Source organism: Cupressus sempervirens, chromosome 2 (genome assembly GCF_028749045.1).
Source record: "Cupressus sempervirens isolate cs-2001-9-10 chromosome 2, ASM2874904v1, whole genome shotgun sequence".
NCBI classification, from domain to species: Eukaryota; Viridiplantae; Streptophyta; class Pinopsida; order Cupressales; family Cupressaceae; genus Cupressus; species Cupressus sempervirens.
The window spans coordinates 46,814,996-46,831,111 of NC_143119.1; the positions used below are offsets into that span (position 1 = coordinate 46,814,996).

At 34.9% G+C, this 16,116-nt stretch overlaps 1 pseudogene; it reads right to left on the reverse strand.

Moving 5' to 3' along the window:
• LOC149570997 (poly [ADP-ribose] polymerase 2-like) overlaps positions 1–15,790 on the reverse strand; it is a 98,987-nt pseudogene extending 83,197 nt beyond the window's left edge.
• Between the last annotated feature and the right edge of the window lie 326 nt (positions 15,791–16,116).

A 16,116-nucleotide genomic window follows, 5' to 3' on the forward strand; every position in this document is an offset into this window, starting at 1 on the left:
GGGATGAAGAGAACTAAATGTTGAATTAGGGTTTGAACTTTTTTTCATAAGAATACAGTATGTAAGCTCTTGGGTTTGTATTCTAAGCCCAATTTTGCTATATTAGATAGGAAAGGTATCAAGTACTCTAAAACTCTAATCTCATATAGATACATTAAGGATAAATTAAGTATTGACTATTTCGACCCACTAGGGGTTTTCTTGCTAGTAGCATCAGACGTATTAAGAGAATGCTTAAATGTAGTTAAAGGTAACAGAACTTGGTGTTTATATATATATGGAATGGTGGGTTTTTTCATATATGCAAATGCTTTTATGGATAATTTCCTGAAACTTCCTTTTGTTTGGTCAAAGATTGTTTTGGGACATGCGATATTAATTTTGAAGCCTAGAATTTTTAATGTCTGGTATGATGAAGTAGGATTTATGCTTATTCAAGAGTTAGAAGGTTTGTAGCTAAAGGAAGATACATTGAAGTATGGTATTCGGATTTAAATACAAAGTTGAATCCTTATAGCATTGAATGGGGTATGTTTGCTTCAAGTCTTGTATTTTGCTTCTGTAGTTCTATTCTAGGATCCAGACTATAGATTGGTATGTATCCTCACAAAGGCAATATAGATGTCTGTCATTATTTGATATTTCTTTGGCAAATGGATAATTGTCACTGTCTCGGCTATGGTTATGTTTATATTTTTTCTCATTTGCGTCGACCATCATAAGTCTATTTAATGTTCATGTTTAACTTGAAATTTATTCAAAAGTATTAAATCAGATATTTGACCCAAGATCTATTAAAGAATGGATCTCATTTGTCTGGTAAAGGATTTGTAAGCTTTGACAATACTCTTTTCAGAATGTTTACGAGGAATCCTTTCAAAGCATTACAAAGATGGACATTTTCTTGATGACTGGTTCATTACTTTATGATTTTAGGCTGGCCTTTTATTGTAGCTTCTAGAGTCATTACCAAGTTGTAGGATCCCTGAATTCTGAGTGGGATTCTGACATCATTTTTACTATCTTGGATGACTGGTAGTTTTGTGAGGTGGTTTCTTTGGTTAGAATCTCTGTAATTTTAAATGGAAGGTGTAGTAAGGAGCGGTTTGAAGGGTTAGCTGGATCATTTCCATCTAGTTCATTTGTTTTAACATATCTCTGTCCTATCTGGGTTTGATTATGTAAGTTCTTATCTATGGTAATGGTTTAAAGACATAGAGGAAGGTTATGTTGGAAGAATAATTATGTGCTTAATTTAGGTGGTATAGGAGATTATGGTTATATTGGAATCATCTATGGGTATGACATCAAAATTCTATGTTACTTATTTTATAACATAGGTTTTATTTAGCCAAAATTTTGGTCTGTATTTTGTCTTTGATAGGTGGAATATGGCTAGAATAGTTTGTTTTTTCTCAAATAGCATTCCAAAATCTGACAGAATTCTGGTCCCACTGTAATTACTGGCTGTGTCAATTTGAGATCCGATTCAGAAATTATTTGTTAGGAATATATTTAGAACTTTTTTTTGTATTCTAACTTCCTGTGGTGTTTAGCTAGTTGGATAGATTATTTTGGTAGAGATGTAATGTTGCAGGGTGCGGTCAAGGTTGATCCACTTGAAGATAGAAGTAACTCTATGGAAATTGGATGTAACAAATTCGGTCCTCTTTTATGTAGCAGCAAATTTATGGAGAATGGATGAGATAAATTGTCAAAGGTGTATCCATACATTGATCTTAATGTAATTATAATAAAATAGTATGTAGGTCACTGGGGTATGCCCCTTTCATGAGATGTAATAATATAGGACTTCGATCCCGGGCTAGACTGGAGGTTTTCTTCTGCGTTCTTTCCTACCAGTGCCCGTTTGAACGGAGAAAGTTGTTGTTACTTTTTGCTATTAATAAAATTTATCATGGCCTTGGCTGTTTACCGATCAACAAAAAAAAAAAAAAAAGGATTAAATTGCAAAATTTTGCATTAAATTAGAAAAAATTGCCTTGAAGATTTTAAAAACATTAAAAATGATTGGTAAATTAAAATTGAAAAATCGATGTTAGCTTGCCAAATCTGATTTTAAATGATATTTTAATTACCTAAAACATTATTAAATGAAAAGTTTTAACATCTCCAAGGCTTTCTTAATTTTATTTTACAATTTTTGGTTCTAACCAGCAATTAAATGTGCAAATTTCACTATAGGAAAAATTAATTTTGGCTTGGCATTTAAATTTGGACCACCAATAATGATCTAATTTAATTTTTTGTGTCCTCCAGGGCTAGTCGGCCAGGTTGAGGGAGTAAAGGAAGTGTGGTATAAGAGGGCTCCCCCTCTTTCATTTCTCATTCCATCTCAGCTTTCATGTGTTTGGCGATTTTCCCTTGGAAGAGCAGCTCTCTCACTAGGCAATTTTTCTCTTGGAGGACAATTTCAGACTTGGCAAATTTTTTTTTCCTTGGAGCAAATTTGTCATTGTTTGGCATCAATTTCCTACTTGCATAAAGGGCTGCAATTTCTGCCCTAGGCAACTTGTGGTAGATCTAAAACTTCTTCATGTGTGTGGCAATTTTTCAAGGACTAATTTTCTTGCAAAGGGCTGGGATTTTTTTTGCACCAGATCTGAGTGATTTTACTTGGAGGAGGAAACACATGATCAAAAGTCTAATTTTTGGCAAAGTGTGGGCAGTTTCAATAAGATCAAAATTCTAATTTTTTGCAAGGAGGTTTGATTTCCTAAAGTTTGATCCGAACTTCAAAGAAGGCCCAGCTATTGGTAAAGGTAAAATTCAATTCATTTTAGACCTAAAGATTGGTCTAAACCGGATTTTACTCCTTGTTCTTGCTTGGTTTCATTTCCCTTATATTCTTCTTGCATTCATCATCCACCACTTCATCATACCATCTATAGGTTGTAGTTTGGAGAGATAAGTGTAGATTCCATGATAGGACATTGGGCAAAGCAAAAATAAGCTAGACCACCCTAGGAATGAAGTTGGGAGATATAAGTGTAGTCCATCCTAAGGTAACGAAGAGGCAAAAATAAGTTAGAATCCATTGATAGATAGAAGGTTGGAGATCGATAAAGGTAGTCCATATCACATAGAATGAAGGGGTAGAAATAAGTGTTTAGGATGGTAGATGTTAGTGCGAGCAAAAACCCTTAGGGAACGAATACCAAAAGAGACAAGGAAGACATGATACTTAAGACCACCTTCTTCTCGAAAGTGAGGCGAATAAGTGATACCAATATCGGCACAATAAACATGATACAGCTAAAAGACAAATTAAAGGAAGGATAATCCCCCATGGCAAAGAAGATTTACAAAAGTGGAATTGTACACGTTGCATCCTTCCCTCCTACCTTGCCTTGTCCAAAATTGGTCATGGAATGTGCATCCAAGTTTGATTTGGTTAGTAAATCCATCATTTTTGATGAAGGGAAGAGAGTGTTGGCCAACATCGACAGACAAGTGATCGAAGAAGCATTTAACATCCCTCAGTACAAAAGTATGACAGTAGTAATGATGGATCAGGTAGCCAAGTCATTTTAGGATAACCAAGAGGCTTATTTCATTCATCTAAAGCAAGATTGGCTACACGAGGGCAAGAAAGGAGTTACCAGATCATCAAGGCTCATCGTGTCAGATTTCATATCAGAATATGGTGATCTCATTGTGCTTCTCAACCGAATCATGGGCCTAGCTCAAGGTATGCAATTCAAAAATTGGATGTACTTCTTTATTGATGAAATTAAAAAAAGAAAAAGAAGATTTGATTGGGCTAGGATCATAAGAAAGAATCTAGAATTGCAACTTAGGACCATGCAAAATCAAAAGCAATTCTATATGGGGGTCCTATCTGTTATATCTGATTGTGAGATTATATGAAAATCTTGTGATTAAGTCCTTAGGAGTAATTGGTGATGGGCCGAGGCAATGTGTGGTGCATGAATGCTATCCACAGCTTCATTTGCAAAACAACAAAGACTATAAAATGTTTTGTGATGCCTTTTCCATGAAGATAGTAAGGATATTACAAAGGATACCTGCTAAGAGGCTCTCATTAGAAGCAAAAGCAAAGATTAAGAAATATGGGAGTTGGTTCATCCATTTTTCAAAATTCACATACATTAGAGTAGTAGGAAGCACAATTTGTTCCATGAGACTTCCAAGGTACCCACCCGACAAAGTAGTTTTGATGGAATTGGCTAGACAACTTGAGCATTATGACAGAATAATGAAACTTAAGGGTGAGACAGGGATTACCTTCTCATTCAAAATTGGCAATGATAGTTGCCCCAATCTTGTCGCCTTTGTAGTTGCAGAGAAAGAATTGGAATGGTATCATCTAGGATAGTACAAAGCAAGGCAAGAATTTGATCCTAACAGTCTTATCAAGGTATCTCACGAAAATGCATTTAAACATGTTCCTAATATAAAAGATTTTCGAGCTAATGCCCAGGATGACTTTCATGTGAGAAAGATAGCTTTCTCAAGATTGTCAGTGAACATGATGAAATATATTAGATGGAGAGGCCTTGATATTCCCGATCAACTGGAGGATGATGGAAATGTGCTAAGAGAAGAATATGATATAGTGGAGGGAATGAAGTTAAATCTAGTGGATTGGAACAATCATCAAGATCCTTCCTTGGAGGTAGTTACAGGGATAGTTGATCTACACACCGAGTCATGGTACAATGGAAATTTAAGAAAATTACAAAGTCAGAGAATACACCTTACTTATGAGAAGATAAAGCCAAAGGGAGGTCTAGTGGAGTGATTCGGACAGAAGGGTGAAGTAGCCGACAGCAAAAAATAGTTAGAAGCAAGAAGAGAGCCTCGGAGGTTAAGAAAAGTAAGGAACAACAGGAACCTCCAACAAAGAGACAAAATGCAACACCGTCAAGGGAAAGCATAATTGAGGCTAGAGGCCAAGAAGATAACACAAGTGAAAAAGGGGCCATGGTAGAGGTGAGCTCTGATTCAGAATCAAGTGGTTATAGTGACAGCACCAAGTACTCTCCTCTCTTAGAGAACGAACGTGGGGATGACATGGCAGTTACTAGTGGAGAAGAAGATGGACCGATTGATATTGAGGAAATAAGTTAGGCACCCAAGGCCATTGGTGATGCTTTTCTAGTTGAACCAAATCCAAATTTAGGGAGATGCACTGCACCACTATGGTTAAGGCAAATACTTATGCCAATAGGCGAGGTAGTAAATGCCTGAACCATTGAGGACATCCAAGGATTAATGGAAAAGGGTGATAGCGAGAACTAAAAAAAAATGACAAAAACAATGGCAAAGGTGATTAGGAGCAACAATGATGGTCACCGAAAGGTTCAAATTGCTATACCAATGATTAGCAAGGCATTGGATGAGATTGCAACTCAGGAATATCGAATAGTAGAGCATAACTTGAGAAGAAACACAAATGACATGGAATGTGAGGAGATCCAGGAGGGCATAGTTTCAATTAGAGAAAGTATGAGAAAGGCAAATGAAAGGATCATAAAGTTGGAAGCTGAGAACAAATATTGGAGAGATTGCCAGCCTATCCAACAGTTGCACCAGGCAACCCTTTCTTAAGACAATGGGAGCAACATAGAAGAGATACCGGCTCGGCTGCATGAACTCAAGGATTGGATCCATGATACAATCCAAGACAAGCAAAATTTATTGCCTTATTTTATCTCAACATTCAAGTCATTAGTGGCTACAAGAGATAAATTTAGATTGTTTGAAGAGGAGCGGAAGGATTTCCTTCCAGTCAAGTATTTAGCTATTCCAAGTTACAGGCATTCATTGAGCTACCAGAGAAATATTTGGAAAGAGCCAAGTTGGTTAATGAAGGAGTTTTGAGTACAATAGAGTCTTTTTTTGTTGCCTTGACTACTAGATTGAGAATATTTGAGGAAATATAGAATGCGATTGCACAACATAGCCCAACCGTGGACACTTCCATTTCAACCATGATGAGTGATGTTGGGGCGGCACTTGATTTTGAAGATATCAAAGAGGAGAGAATCAATGAGACAGAGTTGGGATCAAGGTTGGATGAGTTGAGGAAGGTTGCCATCAAAAAGAAACATTTGGGCACCCTTGCCTCCCTCAATGCCTTTATCAAATATGCAAGAGAGTATGAGGAGGACCATGAGAAGACACTACAAGAAACAAGCAGCATGATGAATTCAGCTAAGCTCAAGATGAAACATACACCTTGTCCTCCCATGAAGGAAGTCAACAAAAGGCTAGCCAAGTTCATTGCCTTGGCTAAAAAGATGAAAGAAAAGGGTAGATTTATATTAGAAGACGATTTGATGTATGCCCAAGTGGCAATTTCTCTTTCTTCTTGGATAGGACAAGTGTCTTATTCTGATTGGCAACCATTTTGGTGCCTTCTCATTGGTTGCCATTTTCCCTTTTTTCATTGGTCCCTTGATGAGGTGGCATCTTCTCATTGGCTGATGGGGTAGCAACCCTAATTAGAGTCTCTAGGATCCAATCTGGATTATTGATTTTGCCTCTTTATCTCTACCGTCGATTGTAAATTTTGGCCTCTACATAAGGCCATTTTCTCTCATTTGTAAAGGGTCGAAGAAAATTGTTTCTAAGATAATGCCAAAATTTCTTTTCTTTATCATTGGTGTGACTTGCATCATGATTAAGAAGTTTTGGTGTTGTTGCATGGTTTCTACTTTCAATAGTTAGAACTAGATTTCATTTCAAAGTTGTTAAAGTTTCATTTCAAGAAATTGCCAAGTAAGATTAAGAGTAGATGAATAGTTGCATGGTAGTATTAGTGGATGTTTGATAGGGATCTATAAGTAGGCCACTAGCATCCTAGCAACTTGTTAGGAAGCCTTGTGTGGTGAACTAGTCCTTTTCGCTTGAATCAATGCATCTATGGAGGTAGAGCCACTGGTTAACTTTCATTAGATTCAATCCCCATCCATTTGCTAATCTTTCCATTCATAGGAGTGGAAGTAGAATAGCAAAAAATTTAGTGATTGGACCTTTGAAGAAGGAAGTAAAGAAAAACATCATTGGTATACACACCTCCCATTACCATCACCATCTCCATCAACATCATTTGGAACTCATATCAAACCATCATCATCACCACCATCTCATCAAAAGTCCAAGCTATCCATAAAGAAATAGCGTAAGGCCGCCTACGTGATTACCAACAAATCACATTGATATAATTTGTTAGTATCCACAAGTGTGAGGAACATTGGAGTTTTTGCTTATGTCTTCATAAGTATTATCTTTTCAAGAGAGGAATTGAGGACTCGATATTCCATATCCAGTGTTTAATTGCTATATGTTAAGTAGTGGTACAAAACTAACATCAACATCAACCTCAAAGTTTAATCCAATCCTTGCAAAAGTTTGTCAAATACTTTCAAAGTCTGTCCAAATTATATCAAATAAATTTGGCACAACTCTTTCCATTTTTATCATGAATATACAAATCTGCAACAAGAACCAGGCTGAATTTGGCCGAAAATGGATTTTTTTACATTTTTCAAAATTTGTGGGGTCTATTTTAGTCAATCCAACCATCCAACCCTAAAAAAGACCACTTAAAAGGCCAAAAAGGTAAAACATATGTTATTTGGAGTAGAACATTAATATATATGGTGGTGTGTTTTGCTATGTTGCTTTATTATTAGCATAGTGGTGTATGCACTTATTTGCTACTGCATGTATATACATCTATATCATAAACATATACATATACATACACAACAAATGCATATATATATATATATATATATATATATATATATATATATAAACTTTTTTTGTATGAACGAACCCTAAACAAAATTGAACCCATTGCAAAAAAATTGAACAAATTTAGAACTTGAATCTCAAACCCACATCCAAGCTCAAATCCAAACAGACAACTTAGATCTGAAGTAATTGATAAATTATAGTTTTGTTTTTCTCTTTGTTTTCTAACTTCTCAATATTTTATTTTCCAAACGCTAGTGGCAACATCAGGGTGGAAATACCCCTCCCCCGTCCATCTCAAAATATTTGCCCTCATAAGCTAATGCCAACCTTGTAGCTTATCCCATTGTGCACACAATTGGAGCTTATGTGTGGCTATCCACACAAAGAACAAAAACAAGTAACCCAAAATGTCTTAATGACCTTGTATTTGTGCAATATAATCTTTGGTTGTGCATAAGAAAGGCCCAAGGAGCAGTAGCAAGTCTAATCGATTTGGACGATATAAACCCTTACAATGAGAGTAGCCACCATTGTTTACAGAGAATGACATCACCAATTTGGAGAGGTGGGTTATGGAGGAGGGCGGTGGATTTGGTTTCACATGGGATGACATTGAGGAAAATGAGGAGGATGAGTCATCACCAATTCTAGGAGGAGCTAAATCCAAGATGGAGAACAAACTGCATACATCACCAGAGATACCGAGTGAGGAGGAATAGTCACGCCCATAGTAAGCTTCTAGGACTAGACCCTCTCCATTATTTGTTACTAGAGTTGGGAAGAGGAAGATATAACTATAATGATGTATTTACTTTTAATTATATAGAAACTATTTACTACTTTGTTTCCACGCCTCTTGTTGTCAGCATTCCTCATGAGAATGTGATTTGTACCCACTTTGCATTAATATATCTAAACTCAACTTATTTCTTTTATTTCTCATTAATTTATAGTTACTAATTCATTGGATGCATCTTATGATTAAATTTTGCAAAGAAAATGTATTTCTAATCAAATTTATGCAATTTCTTTTAGATCCAAAGTTTTTTACCAAGCTTTTCACAAAAATTGGTCAAGTTTTTCCCGATTGTTTTCAAGCATTGGCGAGTTCTTGCCTTTTGTGAGTTTTCCAACTATATAAAAATTGTCTCAAACATCAAAACCGTGGTCTCTCAATATAAATATCCAAATCAATACATCTCAAACATGTATCCAAAAGTCTCAAAGATCAAAATATATCAATCTACAAGTAGAACCTACGAAACTAAGCCTCATTCTAGCTATCAAATATCAAAAGTCTTAGAATCATGTTTCGCTATCTCCCTCTCTCAGAAATGGATCCTCCAATGAATGTTTAAATTTTAAATTTAGTGGCCTTAAAAGTATATATATATATATATATATATACATGTTATATTATATATTTAAATTTAAACATTATTTCTTGACTCCTTTTTGTTTCAATAGTTAAATATTTGAAAACTACCATATTAAATTTATAATTATAATATTTTTTATTTAATAATAAAAACTTAAGATATGTTTAAAATAATTAATAGTCAAAAACTTAAATTAAATATGAGATTATTAGATAAGTAGGAGATAATTTCCATAGCAAGTCAAATTGTGATATTGCTATTGATTTAACTGTGTGATTTTTTAGTCAAACTCATGAGAGATGGATTCATGTTGAATCACTACTCATGAAATATGGGTCAATGAGTTTGACTCAAAAATCTCACAGTTAAATCTTGATAGCAATATCACAATGAGATTATTGGTTTAATATATTTAAGATTATGATATAATATATGAAATTTTATAAATATTTAATTACAAATTTCATGGTTAAATATTTAATCGTTAATTTTATCATCCACGGGCATGAGTTCAAACCTTGTCACCCCCCACATTATTGATTTGGGAAAAAGATGTATATAAATGGAAAGCCAACTATTTGACTTTTAGAAAATTTCTAGTCTAGATAATGAAAATTACACTACAATATATTAAGTGCATTGAGCACAAAGATAAGAAAAATAAAAAGATAAATTTATTAATGTCCAACAAAAGGGGCCAAGGGACTACTTGAAACAAAGAAGTAACATAGCATATAGCTCGAACACCAAACTGTATCCGGAAAAAAGATAGAACAAAAAGCAAAGAACTAGAGTAAGAAGAACCCACTAAACCAAACAACCCATCTAGCTACTCTGAGCAAACCAGGAAAAAGTCTAGAACCTACAAATAAGCCCTAGGAGAGAAAATCCCATGCCAACTTCGAGGGGCCCTAAAAGCACTAGAAGGATATTGATAACTAGAAGGTCTACGAGGTAAAAATCCCTAAGAGACCCAAATATCCATCCCCTAATTGCTACCCCATATGGGGGGAACCATTATAAAGAATGAGGTGACGAGTTGATCAAAATGCAACCTCAAGGGGAAAAGTTGTTGCTAAAGTAAGGTCCCAGAGCCTCCATGTCTCCTAAAGATAGATTACAAGGCATGTCTAGTCTGTATATCTGAAAAAGGTTGGGAAAGACTAACCCAACCTAAATAAGGCATAAAGACTCCCTCTGATCTCATAGTACATGGGGCACAAAAAAATGAAGTTTATGTCTTAACCTCCCCCTAATGAAAAAGTTGGAAAATTGTATCCTCCCTAGGCAAATAATGGTCAATCTGGATACAAAGTCTAAGTAAAGCCACTCCAAAAAGCCAAGCGTGTTACGATGTGCATGAGACCAACCATGAGATGGGTACGATAGCAAACAATGATCGTGTCCAATAACTCAAGAAAGTGCTCTACATAGAATATCATTCTCGAGTGAGGCCCCTCAAGATGACAGCGCAAGAAGTAAGAATATTTCATTTATAGATGTCCATCTTGATATGGATGTCCAACTCTTGTCGAGGTGGCAACAGATGAGATAGGGCATCTAGGGAATAGTGGAAAGGGGGAAGGTAATCGATATTAATCCCAATAGAGCCAAGAAGAGTCGAGGAGTGAGTGAACTAACAAGCCCAATCGGTGGAATCAGAACATGCAATACCCTCAAAAGAGCAATAGGCTAGGTATGAATATTTGTAATGTCCCTCGAAGGAGTCAACGAAGCATCGTGGATGAACTTAACAAGGTTGTGTAGAGTAGACTCAATATATTTGATAATACACCTAAGGAAAAGAGTTTGGACATGCTCCACTAAAGCCCAATCTTACTCCATTAAGGACGACCCCCAAACAATTGAAGTATAGAACGCAATCAGTCTAATCAAAATGTCCATAAGAGTTAGGTTAGACATGTTGTCCTAGAACTTATGTTTGAAGCATTGTCTTTAAACAAGTGTCAAGGAGCCATAGACCTTTTTGATACAAGGTTGACCTGCCAATTTGAAAACTTGACTCCCAAATAAGTGTATGAAGAAGCAATCCCAATCTCCTCGCCCTAAAATAAGAAGTGGCGGTGAGAGGTCTTGAGACAACTAAAGACATCGCCTTGGTCTTACTCAAATTCATCATCAATTGTTGTAAATCGCAGAAAGAAGCGAGACCATCAAGGACTCTTTGTGAGCCTTACGAAGAGGCCATTAGGACCACATCATCTAGGAAGAGCAAGATAGAAATAAAAACCTGGTATAAGAAACAATCATCCCAAGGGAGGGAGTGCACCTGAAGGAACTGCTCTAGCCCATCAATGTAGAATCCAAACAAAGTAGGAGACAAAGGGCAGCCCTACTTCACCCCAACTATACTATGAATGAAATCTAACATCCCCTGAGAGATCTTGATGCAACCAACCACTATCTTTTAAAGTCTTATGATGGCAATCAAGAGAGTCTCTGAAATTACAAATGTCGCGCAGCAATATAATCAATACTGAGAAAGAATCAATATATAATCTTTGCATGTGTACAGGAGATATAGCCAATTTACTTTTACAAGTAAAAGAAAAATGAGATGGAAAGATCACTGACCCATGCACAATACATTACCCTTAGGTATTGGAACTCCCTAGAATACAATAACAAATCAAATGCAACAAACAAAAAACCTAGTGAGACCATGAAATGGGCAGCTTTACAATATATATTCCAATAATTAATCATGTCCTCAGCATATCTCTACCAGAGGTCATTTTATATTTGCTACTTATTTGAAGAGCTTATGAATAGATTAAAATCAAGCCTATCTTCTTCTTTACATAGATATGTCATCTTAGCACTCTATATATCTTGCATTACAGTCTCATATTTTTTGAGCTAATTTTGGAAAAATCAGCACTTACAAGAACACACAATGAATATTCAGGAACACTACTAACCATCAGCTAAGTCTGTCTAACCACAATTGAGATTTTTGTGCCACTCGTCCACAAAAACATCCAACCATTACTATGTTTCCATAGATAACAATGCTTAAAATAGGGGCACATCAATCCTTCATTTATATATGGAAGTATGTGATGATTGAAACTTTAATGCTGCCCTTCCTAATTTAGAGTTCTGAGGTCTATACTCAGTTAAAAATAATTCAATTTTGCAGTAGCAATAATGACAAGTCTCTGTCTAAGTTCTTTACTACTCCATTACAGATAGCAAAAACACTTCAAAGATCATATAAATATCCAACATGCAACTCTTACCTGACCAACAGAAATTTGATTTCATCATCAAAACAAAAATCCTTGAAACAATAATCATACGTAAAAAATAGCTAATAAGAACATTATAGAGATTTAAAACTTGTTTTTGAACTAAATTCATTAATTCAGCTTTTGAAAATTTGCCCTTACCTTTCACATCTTGTGAAGTGCTTGAATCATCTGTTGTGGTTATAAATGGCATTTTGTCCATAGCTTTACCAAGTCTTCCAACAAGAACCTTTTTAGTTCCAGAAGTTGATAATCCATGCATAGAAAGCTCCTGCCGAAGCTCGTCAACAGTCATCTCATTGATATCTCTGTTTTCTTTGTGCTTGGAAGAATCTAGTTCATCTTTGTTACATTCCAATTTTTGCCCTAATTTCTCTTTAGTTAAAAATAGCCATTGAACCAAAATAAATTTTCATGTTCATGTGAAGTTAGTTGTTGTTCCATCATGGTAGTTATAGTCATTGTGTTCATGTGAGATGAATATAGTTTATAGCCATTGTGTTCATATGAAATGAATATAGTTTATAGCCGTTGTGTTCATGTGAAATGAATATAGTTTATAGTCGTTGTGTTCATATGAAATGAATATATTTTATAGTTTTTATGCTCATATGAAACGAATATAGTTTTTAACCGTTGTTCAATCAGTTATTATTTATGATGAAATTCCTAACGATATTATTTAAGCAAATTATGAATTATGAAATTGATGTTTTTTGGCGAGAATGATTGTTTTGAAGGTTGCAGGATAAAGACTCGAGAAGGAGGGGAAGCATTATGAAATGAGGTCAGCCGGAATGGGATTATCATGTGACCTAGTTATCAGGAATATCAGGTTTGATCAAAAAGACGCCATGGCAAGGTTGTTAAGCTTGAAAATTAAAGTTCAAAGTGGAAAGTTACATGAGCTAAAATAATACAAAATTATTAATTTAAATAAAAAGAATTCTTACCTTTATTTATTAAATAAGTAATATCATTTAATATTATATCATTATTTTGATTAGAATCACAATTAAATTATTGCAAAGTGGCACTATTATATTGGGATCTATAATACAATAATGTCACTTTGAATATATCTAACTATAATCTAACAAAAATAATAATATAACATTAAATTATATTAATAAAAAATTTCACCCTTTATCCCAACGTTTCATATTTCCAATCGATGGGAATCTCAATCATTTTTCAATCTTGTAACGGCAGGAGATGAAAGGTCGACCAATATCTTTTATATACTGCCTTTGTCATTTTCAAAGGACGGTAAAAAATGTTCCCGCCTGTTCGTGCTCTCACCATGGTCTCAGCTATTGTCTATCAATAATCTGAGTTGGTGATAAGTGAAAGTCTCTCTCTCTGCCATTTAGATCCCTCAATCTTCCTGCCAAACATTCACCACCTGCAACCTCATTTTGATTAACCACGAAATCATTTATCTGAGCAGACATGAAGCCAATCTTACACATTTTCTGAGAGTCGAGATTCAGCTTACGTTGAAAACTTCACAAGCAGGGTGCTCAGTAAACTGAAGACAAGTAACGGTGTATTAAAAATGTTATTATTTTCCTTTGCTCATGATTTTCTATCTTTTTATGTCTTCTTTCCTTCTGAGTCGGGCTGAAATAGAGTGAAGGAGTTATGTGTAAAGATGGAGTCATAATATTACACTTGTGCTCATCATGATTGTAGAAAAACCAACAGAGTTTGTAAATATTTGTTTAACAATGATAGTATTAAGACTTCTGATCTCATTTTTGTCTGATATTACCACTTCAATCAACAATACTTTGAATATAGAACTATACCATTATCATCCCGTGTCATGAATCTGTAGAATTGTGTCATGAACTGTTCTGCCTCAATCAACAAAAATCAGTAATAATGATCAACTTTGAAAACCAAGGAAAGTCTGAGAATGCAAAATCATAAATTTATGAATAAGATATAACGAGTTTAGGCACCGAAGAATCACAGATCTAAAGATCTGTTGATGGTGTGAGGTGTAGATGAACCTGACACAAGAAAAACAAGAAAGATATCAATAATTAATTTTAATCAAAATAATTTGATTAGCTCATGTAAATCCACTTTGATAATTAATTGTCAAGCTGAGCGGTGGAGATCGGGTTATCAAAACCCACCTCTGGAATCCTTGGCCAGGGCGATAAAAGGGCATTCATGCCACAACAAAATGATCATGTTGTTGTCCTGATACTTTAGCTATTCAATCGAATAGCTGTTGGGACCTCAACCCACCTGAGTACTCCGATGACTGGATCAATGAACGTCGCAAGCCTGACCTCAGGGTAGGGAGGGCCATTCTATTTAATTAGAACTTGTGGGGATAAGTAAAAAGGTCCACGGTTGGGAAGTTAAGCCTATGTTAATGCTTCTCCCCTCACCAAAGTCAGAGCTTGGTCAATTAATTGGAAGAGTCTCTCAAGAAAATCAGTATGTATCTTTGTTTATTTAAGTTTCTTTATATATGTATATAACTGAAAGATTCTTTCCATGTATTTAGATGTAACATAAATTAATTAGATGGATTTTTTCTTACAATAATTTAGATTAGGGTTAAAATTCAGTATTCTCAAACATTAGAATAAATTTGATATTCAGTAATTAAAATGGATTCAAAACTTTAGATTTACTTCAATATTAGTTTAGATATATCTCATCTGATAATTAGAAGATTAAATTCAGCTGATTTGTACTTGTAGAATAACCTGATGTTACAATCTTCATCTTTCAATGTGGAAGTCAATTTTTTTCTAGTTATCCCCTGTAATCTCTTGTTGTCAGCACCTTCGTTTGTCTTGCCCCCAACATCTTCAAGTTTATGTTTTTTAGGAATAGCTCCATCTTTGTTCTCTTTATCTAGGGAGCAAATACTTGAGTCCCTTTTAGCTGTAGCCCTTGTACCAACTTTGTTATATATATCTTCGTATTTTTTGTATGGGTCTGTGTCATTTGCTTTTGTAACAATAGCAATATTAATATTGGAACTGGACATGTTGTCATCCTTTAAGTCATTTCGAATAGCTTCATTAAGTTCGATTACCTGCAAATTGATTAGGTGATTTTTAATGTCAAAATAAATTCTGTCTAAATGTGTCTTCACTTTCTAGAGTTTTTGATCCAAGTCTAGATTAATCTCTATAATATATTGTGAAAAACAAAATGACCTATAGCTTGGGTGACTATATCTTACAACCAACTAGATAGATGACCTAATAATTGCATCAGCTCCACCTACTTGTAATTACAGTTGATGAAAATACTTACCAAATCAGGCTTATATCCAGAAGTATCAAGACCACATTTAGCCAGCTCATGACGAAGGCCTTGCACTTTAAGCTTTTGCGTCAACATATGGTCCATCTAGAAAAGAATTAAAAAGGAGTATGAGAAACAGTCTACGGGCATTCACTTCCTCCAAATACATAAGCAGAGATTCTACAATTGGAATATCAACATAGACATTGTCCATAGCGGCTAAATTTAAAAAGTTAACAAATATGTTATGATATGAACAAAATGGAAGAAATGCTCCAATTGTCTTTCTAAAACCAATGAAATCATAAACTCTTTATAGTTGTATGTAAATGTAAAGTTTTGCAGATGAAATGACTTAGAGGAATTAACACATGAAAACTAATAATTAATAAGTTCCATTGTAACGTAACATAACCAGATCAACCTCGATT